The following is a 12128-nucleotide window of genomic DNA, read 5'->3' on the forward strand; positions in this document are numbered from 1 at the left end:
AACAACATAAATCTTAAAAAAAAAAGGGGAAAAAAAGAAGATATATGAAGTTCAATAAACTAATTTTCAAAAAGAATGTATGAAAATTCATAAAGCAAAACCCTAAAATGTTGATGAATTACATTGAATTTCATCAACTTTGTAAATATCAAAAGACATCCTTTTTCATTTACATAAATTTTACCAAGTTAACAAAAAATAGCAAAATATGGAATTTATGAACATAAGAAAAAAAGGTTTGCACCATTATATCTACAATAAAATCCCATAAAAATAAAAAAATATATGTTATGCAAAAACATGATAAAAAGAGACAAGAAATAATATTGTTAAACTAAGGAATTAATATTTTTGATTTGAATGCTTCTACTTAATATTTATTTATATATCTCATATATTTTTAAAAACTTTGATTCACTACAAATACAGAAAAAAATTTTTCGTGGGAATTAAAACAATCGTGGACAAGTAAAAATATATATGTCTCAAGTTCTTATCTTATCATGTTGGATTATTATTTCAACATAGATTTGATTTAATCAAAACAAAAAAATTCTCCAATAAAAAAATTTTTATCCAAACAAATATGAAATTTATTTATCTTTTGATCCATTTAAAAATATGAATTTTTACACCAAGAAAAAAATTTAACAAAAATTTAACACAAAAATAATCTAACAAAACTTGAGAAAAAATATATCAGGATTTCTCCAATTCAGGAAGAAGCGACAACTCTCCATGAATTGGAAATATGATCGCGTTAGGGTTTTTCAAAGACAAAACAAACGAGAAAGAGTTTTATGTAATAAAGGGTAGTTTGGTAATTTGACAATTACCAAACTTTCCCATCCAACGGTGTAAACACTTTCACACCACCCCCCCTGTGAATCACTTTCCTTAGTCAAGTGGAAAGTGATTACAAGGAGACCATATTATTTTTAATAACCAAACGCTTGAAATAGATTCACCCCTCTTACTTTGCAGGGAAAGTAACAGCTTTACATCATACCAAACGGGCCCTTAGAGTAACATGAAGTCATTGGAACCAATTGTTAGAAATAACAGAGCTTCCTTTCTGAGAAGTCTTAAAGATGCATATAGAGTCTTATAACATCAAAAAAAATCAAAAACAAGTTCAAATTGTTCATGACCACTACTAGAGTTTTATAACATTCACTAATGCGGGTCATCACCACAACCCAACCAACTCAACAATAAAGACTTGCGTTCCTCGGTTGGACATTTAATTAAACCTTCCAATAACTTAGAATCTTCGATGAGAAACCTATAAGCTTTGCCAAGAATGTGTGAGATCCCTAAATCTTTAAGCATACCCCACACGTTATAATCCTTGGTAGGATTAGTGGTAGATGCTTGAACCAGTATGTTGGTTGATTGAAGAATAGCATTAGCGACCGTCTCAATCGCTGTAGACAATTTGTCACAGTTGTCATCATCATTATTCATTCCTTTACTCTTTTTAGGCTTAGAAGAACTTGGAGCTTGAGTTTGAGATTGTTGATTTGTAGCCATTGGTGATGCTTCATCTTCCCCTTCGTCGTCATGCACACTTATATTTGGATTTTCACCCAAATTATCTAAGTTCACAGTGTTCCATGAAACTAACAAATCAATTTCATCTATTGTGTTTTCTAAAGCATTCATTTCATTTCTGATGCAGTTTCAGCTTGTGCCCCAGTTGCCCTGTCATGTCCATAAAGTTGAACAAGTTTCTCATAATTTCTGAGCCTTTTATTCATCCATTCAGCAGCTTCTGGTTTGCCCTAAATGTAAAATATTGGTGTTATCAAAGTGTACATAGCATTACTTAATTATTAAAAAAAAAGCTTACCTCAATTAAATGTTGCCATACTTCAGGCTCAACATGCCGCATTTCTGTAGTTGGATTCTATGCCAACCCACTCATTCCATTCTTGAAAATGTCATAACACCTTATAAATGCTCGTTTTATATTTTTCATACGGTTTTGGGCCCTTTCTTTGTCTATTGGCTTGTCCAAAAATTTACTTCTCACTTCATTTACTATGTTCTCCAATGCATGTGTGGTGAATGTTCCACTAACTCTATTTCCCATTATTTGTTGATGCAAGTATGCATCAATCAAGACATCATCCATAGTAAACGTCCATATGCACGTGTTACTTCCATCATTAACATTTAAACTTTATTTTTCTCTTTGACATATTTCAAACTACATCAATAAGAACACAAAATTATTAATAACAATGCCTTATCATGGATATATGTGAATAAAAAAGTTTGCAAGAAGTCACACAATAAAATAAAATAAATCCATTTAACAACAATGATGAAACAACATCACCCACTTAACAACGTCATCAATTTAACAACAATGCAAAAACAAAAACATCCATTTAACAACATCTAACATTTAACAACAATGCAAAAACAAAATCATCCACTAAACAACAACATGCATTCAACAACATCCATTTAACAACAATGCAAATACAACATCATCCATTACATTAACAACATTATCCATTTAACAACGCACCAATACCTCACTCAACGTAATTAATCCACATTTCAGATGCTATAGCATCCCTAATAATGTATTCCTTCCTTCCACGATACCTAGGAGCGTCAACATTGCAAACTTTTACACGAATATGTTTCCTATCAATTGCACCAACACAATCCGGGGATAAATTTAATAATTTATTCACACCATACACATAATTGTAATAAAATTAAAATTCATTACGGATTCGGTTACCCTGAAATATGGATAAAATCTACTCTGTTGAATATTTATGAAGAGATTTGTGAGCCATCCGGTTGTACTAGGTATTTTTCATCTAACTCTACTATAGCTTGCAATACATTATGAAAATAACGGGAGATTGTCTCACGCGAACGATGGAAGAAGAAAGACAGTTCACGATGAGAGGCATTATGACCTAATAAATATAGAGTTCTTGCAACTTGCTCCTCAATGGACACTTGTAAAGTTGGTCTAAGACCTCCATTTCTCACTAATATTTCACATAATCCTAGGAAAGCTCTAGGACTCATTCTTATCATGTTATGACATAGATCACTTGACAACAAATGTGACATTAGTTCATCTCTCGCTTGGTCTCCATGAAGGCGTAATTCACGGGCAATTTGAATGTTAACATGTTTATGTTACTTCTTATGCCTCACAATCCAACCAATCACAAGAATAATAACTTGAGCTGCTGCTAAATGGTGCAACCGTTGCAATTTTATGAAAGGATTGTCCAATAGCTTTTTTTTTTGTCAACCATTTGAAAAAAATTAATTATCAAAATTTATGAAAAAGGGCAAAATATTAAACATTCTCATTTAATAACATGCAAAAAAAATTAACTATTCTCATATGACCAGAAACATTATGTCATGACCACATTTGAAAAATGAAGTTCAATTAATTAAACAAAGCAAGCACTTGGTGCAAATAGTCCAATATTAGGGCCATGGAACTTACTTTGTTTTATTTTAATGTTTGGAATCATAATATATTGTTTGAATTATATATATAACATTAATGTCATGTATTGTGTACAACCACTATTTAGTATTGAGTAATAATGTAGATTAGATTTGCATCTAATGGCTACTCCCACATATATATTTTGAATTGTAAACAAACAAGTCTATTTTCTTGCTATGGTGGGTGGGTGATAAGTGCTTTGTGTGTTAAGAATGCAAAGTATTCTTTCCTTACAAGAGCATTACTTTTATCAGGTTTAAGCACTAATACATATGTATTTGTGTTCTTTTGCGCAGGTAGGGTTGTGAAGCTATGTTTTAAGAAAAGAAGTCAAAAGTAGATTGCGAATGAACTATTTGATGAAATCTTGGAAGGAACAAACGCGAAGACACAAGTTGGGCTCAAAGATACGTGAATGTGTGCCAACCTCCATGTATTCAAACAATTACAATAATTTGGAGGGGCATAAGGGCAGTCACATTTGTGTATCCCGACTTGTGCATTGATAGCAAGATCTTAACCAATGAACCCGTTTATTGAAGAAGCGACGTGATCTATGGCATAAACGTGTGCCCGTTTATGTTGCCTCGATGAAAAGTGGATTCTGGAGTGTTTTTGGCAGAGTACTGTAGCAGGTATCGTAGTAAGTTACTGTAGCAGTTACTGTTCACAGTATGCAGAAAATCAGAAATTCAGAGAATCGACACGGGCGTGTGGAAATTCCACAGGGGCGTATGGATGCCCGATTCCAGCCCTTTAAAAGCCGCGATTCAACCCCGATTTCTCCATCTTTTCCCCTATCTTTTCTTCCACCTTTCCCCATCTTTGGAGGCGCCCACGGCTAGGGTTTAGAGAGGCTTTGGCAAGGCTTTGGAGAGGTTTGACGACCTTCGACACCGCGTTTCCTTTGGAAGAGAGCTATTGGGGGAGCTTTCGTCGGCACCGATCCGGCGAGGTGTACCCTAGGTTTGACGAGGGGACCTTTGAAGAAGACGCGGCCGATCGACAAGACATCGACACGAACACAAGGGTGTTTTCATTCATGGATTGCATCTCTTTGCTTTTGATTTCATTATCTATTGTATTTTGCTCCATGGGGAGCTAAACTCCTAGTGGGTACTTGGATATTTGTGAACCCTAGGATGTATTCGTTTCATTGAACCTTTTTATTATGCTTTCAATTGATTGATGTTTTAATTGAGTTCCAATCTTGTATGCTTGATTGAGTGAATACTCCCTTAGAGTGACACTAGGGTTGAGAGTTCTTGTTGGTAACTCTTGTGAGTGAGTGACACACCATGAGAGTTAGACAAAGCTAGATTGGAGAGGGTTGAGAGGGTGAGTCGAGAGGTAGCGGAGCGTCCCCTTTCCCCTCCGGTGTGATTTATTCTAGCTCCATTTCCTCGAGTTCTTTGCGGTCATAGTAGAGTGAATGGGCTAAAGGATGACCTTCCGCTGGGGCTTAGTTGCGAGTGCAATGGAGTGAAGTGTTGAAGTGATTTTAGCATCTCCGGCTTAATTGTGGCTAGGGACCTTCCTCTTGGACCAAAGGGTTAGATCTACATATACGAAGAGGATTTATCACTTGTAATTCCTATAACTCATTGCAATTCTATATGAGTGCGAGGTTGAGAGATTGTTCAATTTCTCCTCCGGGATATGTATAAGGTTAGGCATGGTTGACCTTAGATTTGGGATCATGTATTAAAGGATATCCACGACTCATTAATGCATTAGTTAGGAAGCATAATAGAGGGTTTTTGCACTTGGAACGATTGTCCTAGGCGGAACAATATCCGGGTACCCCATTTATCGTCGATTGCCTCCCCTATCTTTTACTTGCGCCTCCTTTATCTTTTCTTATTTTCATTTGCATTGAGTTTGTTTTCACATCACTATCAACTTATTTTCATTCTAGTTAAATAGCAATCTTGGTGGTTCTAAGCACTATTCCCTGTGGATTCGACTGCCCTCTCACCTGGGTATTATTACTTTGACATCGGTGCACATGCGGTTTACACGCATATTCGGTCGTGTCAGTGGGTTTGCTTTGCTTTTTCTAATTCAGAAGCTACCCTTATTCTTTCTTAATATTATAAAATGTCATTGCTTTTATGGTTAGTTTTTTCTGATATCTTTTTTTATTTATTAAAAAGGGGTTTTTTCTAATATCTTTAATTATCAAAATGACAGTATCTAATTACTGTACCAAAATTGTGCCATGCTTGCACATATACTGTCCTTTTCAGGAAATGGCTTAAGTTTCTTAAAATTAGCTTATCATTATCCTTATATTGTGTTTCAAATTTTATATAAAAATAAAATGTAAAGAATCCTTCATTTTCACATATATTGTAATCAAGTTAACATATAAAAAAGTATTACAAAAAGTAATAATCAAAATAAAATTTAATCACAATTATGAAGTATTTATTGCAAGTAAAAACATCTTATGTTAAAGAAAAGATTTCAGAAGTCAATCAGAAGTGTGGTTCAGAAATTTAATTGGCCTTTCACTTAGGGATTAATTCTACCATCCAATGTGGGTTGGTACTTGTCTCTGTGTCAAATATTAGTATATACTATTTTATTGGGACTAAATTAATAGGCCCAACATTAGTATATATTATTTTAAGTAAATATAGTTAGACTACCCACATGCCACTTGATTTAGAAAATAGTGATGGTATAAATTCATATTTATTCAAAATTGCTAAAATACCTCAACAAATTAACTTCCCAGTTTCAGATAAAAATTTTCATGGAATAAAGGTTGCATATATTGGATAAAATAATTCTTTCATCTATTTGACTTCAATTTCTAGTAACAAGGATCAATCTAGGTTAATATCAAATATAATGTATATAACTTTCATGTTCTGCCAATATATAAACAGTTTTTAAACATTAGCATAACCTGCCAGATGATCACCCATCACTCATAGATAAGTCAAATTCAAGAATTTCAATAGGAAGCCTAGCTAAATTCACACATAAATCATAGTTCCTGACAACACGCCCATATCCTTGAAAAGGAAAATTATGATAGCATGTCATACGTAGATGCTAAATTTGATAGAATTAAAGGGTCAAACTATGGATGCAACAATAACTTCGCAGAAGAACAAGCAAAGTCTCAATACCTCCACAAGAAATGAATGCTTGTGCAAATTGTTGAGTCCTAGATGTTTTAGGTTGAACCACTAAATGATAGATCAGGTACAACACCCTCGCAACCTGCAAATTATTTATCCAAAAGGAAACCGGTCAGCTTGCAGAGCAATACAGCACTTTAGATGAAATTGTAAGTACCAAACATTGAGTGGGGGGTTGTCACTAGCCACTCACATGGGACTGGACAACAAGAAAAACACCAAGAAATTTACAATAATGACTTACCATTAAAAATGGCACATGCAAGTTATTATTAAAAATCATATCAACAGAAAAATTATCAAACAGTGTGATACTATATGATTTACCCTGATTAGCAAGCATGAGGTCATGTCACAAAGAAGCTTAAAGGTCCAATTATGCAAGAACAATATATAATGTGAAAAGATATAAGAAAGAAAACTATATGATGTTTACTTTTTGGTTTTGAACTCCTGTGCACTTTTTCTGCATATCAGTTTTGATGTTTCAGTGATGTTGGCACAATGAGGTCTAAGAATTGTATTCTTAAACCTTTTTGTGTAACTTCTCAATATGTAAAGAAATGTTCTTTGAAATGCTAATGATTTGGTTTCTGTTATACTTTCTCATATTTTACAAAGGTTTACATGTATATATATATATCTCCATGACTCAGATTGAGAATAAAATTCATATATTAGGATCATAAGGTAACTTCATTTGCATTGCGATTGATACAATATGAGCATGAATTTGTTCTTGAGTTAGATAAATGATACTAATCCTTATACTTTTTAATTGCCCAATTTGGTAGCATATCTTTATCAATTTTTATGAACAACATGTAATTTCTATTGCAAAGGAGGACTCGATTATGACAGGATTATACAAGTTGGATGTGTTTAGACTTTCCTTTGAATAAAGTGATCAAATTGAGCAAATCACGTTACTGAAACATGCAAGAGCTTGTTATATGAAAATGAATGTTCATTTTATGTAAGTTCATATCAAAGATATACCTTATATATCAAGCACCTAATTAAGGATATATATATATATATATATATATATATATATATAAAGTAGAATAGACCACATTAATTAATAACATACTTTAACATGTCAATTATATATATATATATATATATATATCACATTTTTAATGAATTAGTTGAGAATTGGAGATTTATTTTTCATATAAACATGTTTCTTTGGAGTATTATAGGTTTTATGCTTCATAGGAAAAGCTTGGAAAGCTAAAACTCATGATATATTTCCCATTTACCTACCAATCAATACATTTATTTTCAAGAATATTTACAACAAACATGAAAAATGAAAATTTGTTTTGTATTTTCCCATTTCTCATTCCGATTATCATTTTTATTAATTCTAATAAACCTGATGCAATCCTATTGTGTACAAATTCATTGTGCATTCGCAAAAATTTTCATGCTACACTTACTATTAGACAATCTAGAAATAGTAGAAGAAGATGACTACTTCTAACAAATTTAGCATGTCTGTATATGACATGCTATCATCAAGGCAAAAGATCAACATGAAGATCAACACCCAACAAAAATAAAAACCAAAAGATTCAAACCAAAACATGAAGATCAACACCATCTAATGAAAACAACCATCAACACCTTCTAGATCTCAACAAACCACACATTCCACAATTTATCTTAAAAAAAAAACTAAAAGAGATCAATGTAGATGGAAGAGATCAATGGAGATGGAAAGGGATCTCACCCAAAGATGAAGGAGAGCTGTTGTCTAGGAAAATGTCTAGGCAGAGTTGTGGCGGTGAAGCTCTCAGCCAAATTCCTTGATTGTTTGAAAACCTAACAATGGATGTAAATTATTTAAATGGTCAAGGGTATTTTCATCCAGTGAAAAAACAAAACCTTCTCAACTCCCCAATTTGGAGGATTGAGAAAAGGGGGTAAATGGAGGCTTCTCAACCCTCCATTTAACTCCCCTCAAACCCTACCCTGAACAAAACCCTGGATAGAAACAAGGGTTGGTTGAGAACCTTACCTTACAAAACCTCCAATAACCCTCTCCCAAGCAAGGCCTAAATCTCTTCATATTTCTTGTGAGTATGAAGAATCATATTTATTAGTGAATGCAATTCAAATGATCTTTTATATGGAAGTTATAGCCTTGTAATCATGCTCTATATACATAAGAATCAAGGAATGAATAAGATAAGAAGTAGGCAATTTCTCTCATGTTCACTTTAGGTATTGTGTTCCTTTCTTTTTTTATTATGTTATCATCACAATAACTTTATCTTCTCCAAATCCAAGGTAAAATTAGATCTTTATCTTCTCCAAATCCAAGGTAAAATTAGATCTTGTTTATTATAGAATCAATGAGATAAATGATACTTCTAATAACAAGTAATTAACTACGCATGATTTTATATATATTCATACTTGCTTTTATAATGTTTCTGTGATAGTATCATAATGTCAAAGTTTGTGAAACTTGAGTATGTGGCTCTTGGTATTATGGGGAAGAATTATTTATCATGGGTGTTAGATGTTAAAATTCATTTGGATGCAAATGGTCTTGGAAATATAATCAAAGAAGAGAATAAAACATCTAATCAAGATAAGCCCAAAAGCATGATCTTTCTTCGTCACCACCTCTATGAAGAATTGAAAACTGAATATCTTAAGGGTAAAGACCCCATTGATCTTCAGAATAATAAGAAAGATATGACCATCGAAAAACTGTAATTCTCCTATAAGCTCCTTATGACTGGCTGCATTTGTGGTTACATGAATTTAAAACTGTATGTAAGTATAACTTCGCTATTTTTTGAATTAGTTCTCAATTGAAATCACGTGGAGAAAAAAAAAAATCACTGATGAAGATATGTTAGAAAAACATTGTCCACTTTTCATGCACCCAATGTGCTCCTACAATAGCAATATTGTGAAAATGGTTTCAAGAAATGCTTTGAATTGATTTCTTGTATTCTTATGGCTGAGAAAAATAATAAGTTATTAATGAAAAATCATGAGCCTCATCCTATCGGCTTTACTCCATTTGCTGAAGTGAATATAATGACGCACAATAATTGTAACTATGGACAAACCAGTGAAAGTGGTCATATGTAACGCCTCGATGTGATAAGAATTGAGTACGGCGTGCCAAGGATTAAGAAATTCCACCATGACCAAGAGAAGGGATGGTCCTTTTCATACTTAGAAAAATTCTAAGTGTTATAATATAGACTATCATGTAAACCATGAAGTGTGTTGAAGTGTGTAGGGTTTTCTAGAGTCTTCTCCACAGTCCTAGAATGGGATAGAAATCTCTAGGACTTGGTGGAGACTTAGATATTTTTATCGGAGGTTCTAGAGTTCTCTATAGAGTAAATTAGGACCGTCAGATTGAGTTAATCCCCAGTGTTTATTGAGGAGGTGGAGGACTATAAATACTCCCTAAGGGCTTGTCTTGAGGGGCATAGAAGAGAGTTGTGAGATCCAAGTGTGTAAGAAGAGTTCTTCTCAATAGAAGGCTTTCTTCAAATTCACACTTCTCCATTTTTTGTATTTTGTATTTTGGGTGATCAAGGCCATTTAGCTAAGGCTAGTGAGCCAAGGTAAGTGAAGAAGGCTGACTTTATCTAAGAGGAAGCCATCAAGTGCAGCATGCAACGTCGATGAGAAGTTTGAGTGTGTGACACATAGTCATCGACGTGGTTATGGATGCAAAAATAATCAAGCTACTTCATGGTGGTCATTCCAATAATTCATCTCCCCACCTAAAGTGGAAAAATAAGGAAGATAAAGATAAAAAGGAAAAAGTGGGTAAACTAATAAACATGTGGAAATCCATGCTATCGTTGTGGTGGCAGAGTGGTGATCCCATGGACTCGGTTTCATGGGATCATAGGTGGAACTGAGACATGGCATCCTTGCCACCACATGATTTGCAAAATCTTTAAATGCTATGTTTATATTTTAAAATACAATTAAGGGCAATGAGGTAATTTTACCTCCTCTTGTTTTTCCCCTTCTTCGTTCATATCTTCTCATTCGTCTGTCCCCTTTTTCTTTTCCCTTTCTTCTTCGTTCACCTCTCCGTATAGTCCTTTGAAGCAGCTGAGAATCGGAAGCAGCAGGAAAAGGCTGAGTTGGAAAAGGAGAACTCTGAGCTTGTTAGTCAGTGCATGTTTGCAGGGTTATTCCCATAAACATTCGATCATTTCATCAAAATAAACTATCACAAAACATGCCTCATTAGAATAAATGTATATTCTTTCAATTAAATTAAATCAAACATTGTACATGCAATCTTCAATTAAAAGAATTCTTCAACTAATAAATTCTCACCACTATCTTACTCCATTCTCCTACCACTTCATCAATTAATTATAACCATCAATATTACCAATAAAGCTAGCATCTATCATTTCATTAACAAGCTCTTCCCTTGCATAATAGAAATTTGGAATCACAACCTCTACATCCAGACTTGTTCTATGTTCAGAAAGACTACCGCAAAATACTAGAGACACCACCAGAGATTGAGAATCACAACCCTTACATTGAGCAAAACGACAATGTTGTTGTTGTTGAGACATCTTGCCTGAGTTTGTTTTTCAAATCTACAGAATTCTCATTGGTAATATTCCTAATCTATAAAAAACAGAAAACAAAAAAAAAATCCATAACAAATTAAAAAAAAACTACTACGAGGAGAAGAAAAGAAATACACATCTATTTATCAACTGCTTCAACTGACGATGAGGAGAGGTGAACGAAGAAGAAGGAAAAAAGAAAAAGAGGATAGATGGATGAGAAGATGTGAACGCAGAAGGGGAAAAACAAGAGGAGGTAAAATTACCTCATTGCCCTTAATTGTATTTTAAAATATAAATAATAGCATTTAAAGATTTTGCAAATCATGTGATGGCAAGGATGCCACATCTTGGTTCCACCTGTGATCCTACGGAACCGAGTCCATGGGATCACCACTCTGTGGTGGCAAAGGTCATTGGTCATGTACCTATGGTACGTGAAAACATCTTATTGATTTTTTCCAAGATTCACTCAAAAAAAAAAAAGAAAAAAAGAAAAAATATTGGGATAATTTTCTTATTAAGATGATCTCGATCATGGGCCATATTGATGATACTCATTAGGATATTGATGACTTCTTGATCTATCCTGAAGAGAAGATTGATTACTTGATTGGTGATGAGTGTATGATCTAAAAATAAATTTCTTATGCCTTTTTAATATCAAGTGTGTCTTTCTTTAACAAAGACAAAAAATAATTTACTTATAAAGTCGTTTTCATATTTTTAATTAGTGTTTTCTATTGTTGATTTTTTTTTTCTTTAATGAAGAATGAGTGTTCATTTGTTTAACAACAACATCAATGATAAGATATGCATCTCATTGATTATGAAAAAAAAGGGCCTTCTATTAGTAATTCAAGAAGCCAATGTTAGTGCTATAAT

Source organism: Dioscorea cayenensis, chromosome 5 (genome assembly GCF_009730915.1).
Source record: "Dioscorea cayenensis subsp. rotundata cultivar TDr96_F1 chromosome 5, TDr96_F1_v2_PseudoChromosome.rev07_lg8_w22 25.fasta, whole genome shotgun sequence".
NCBI lineage: Eukaryota > Viridiplantae > Streptophyta > Magnoliopsida > Dioscoreales > Dioscoreaceae > Dioscorea > Dioscorea cayenensis.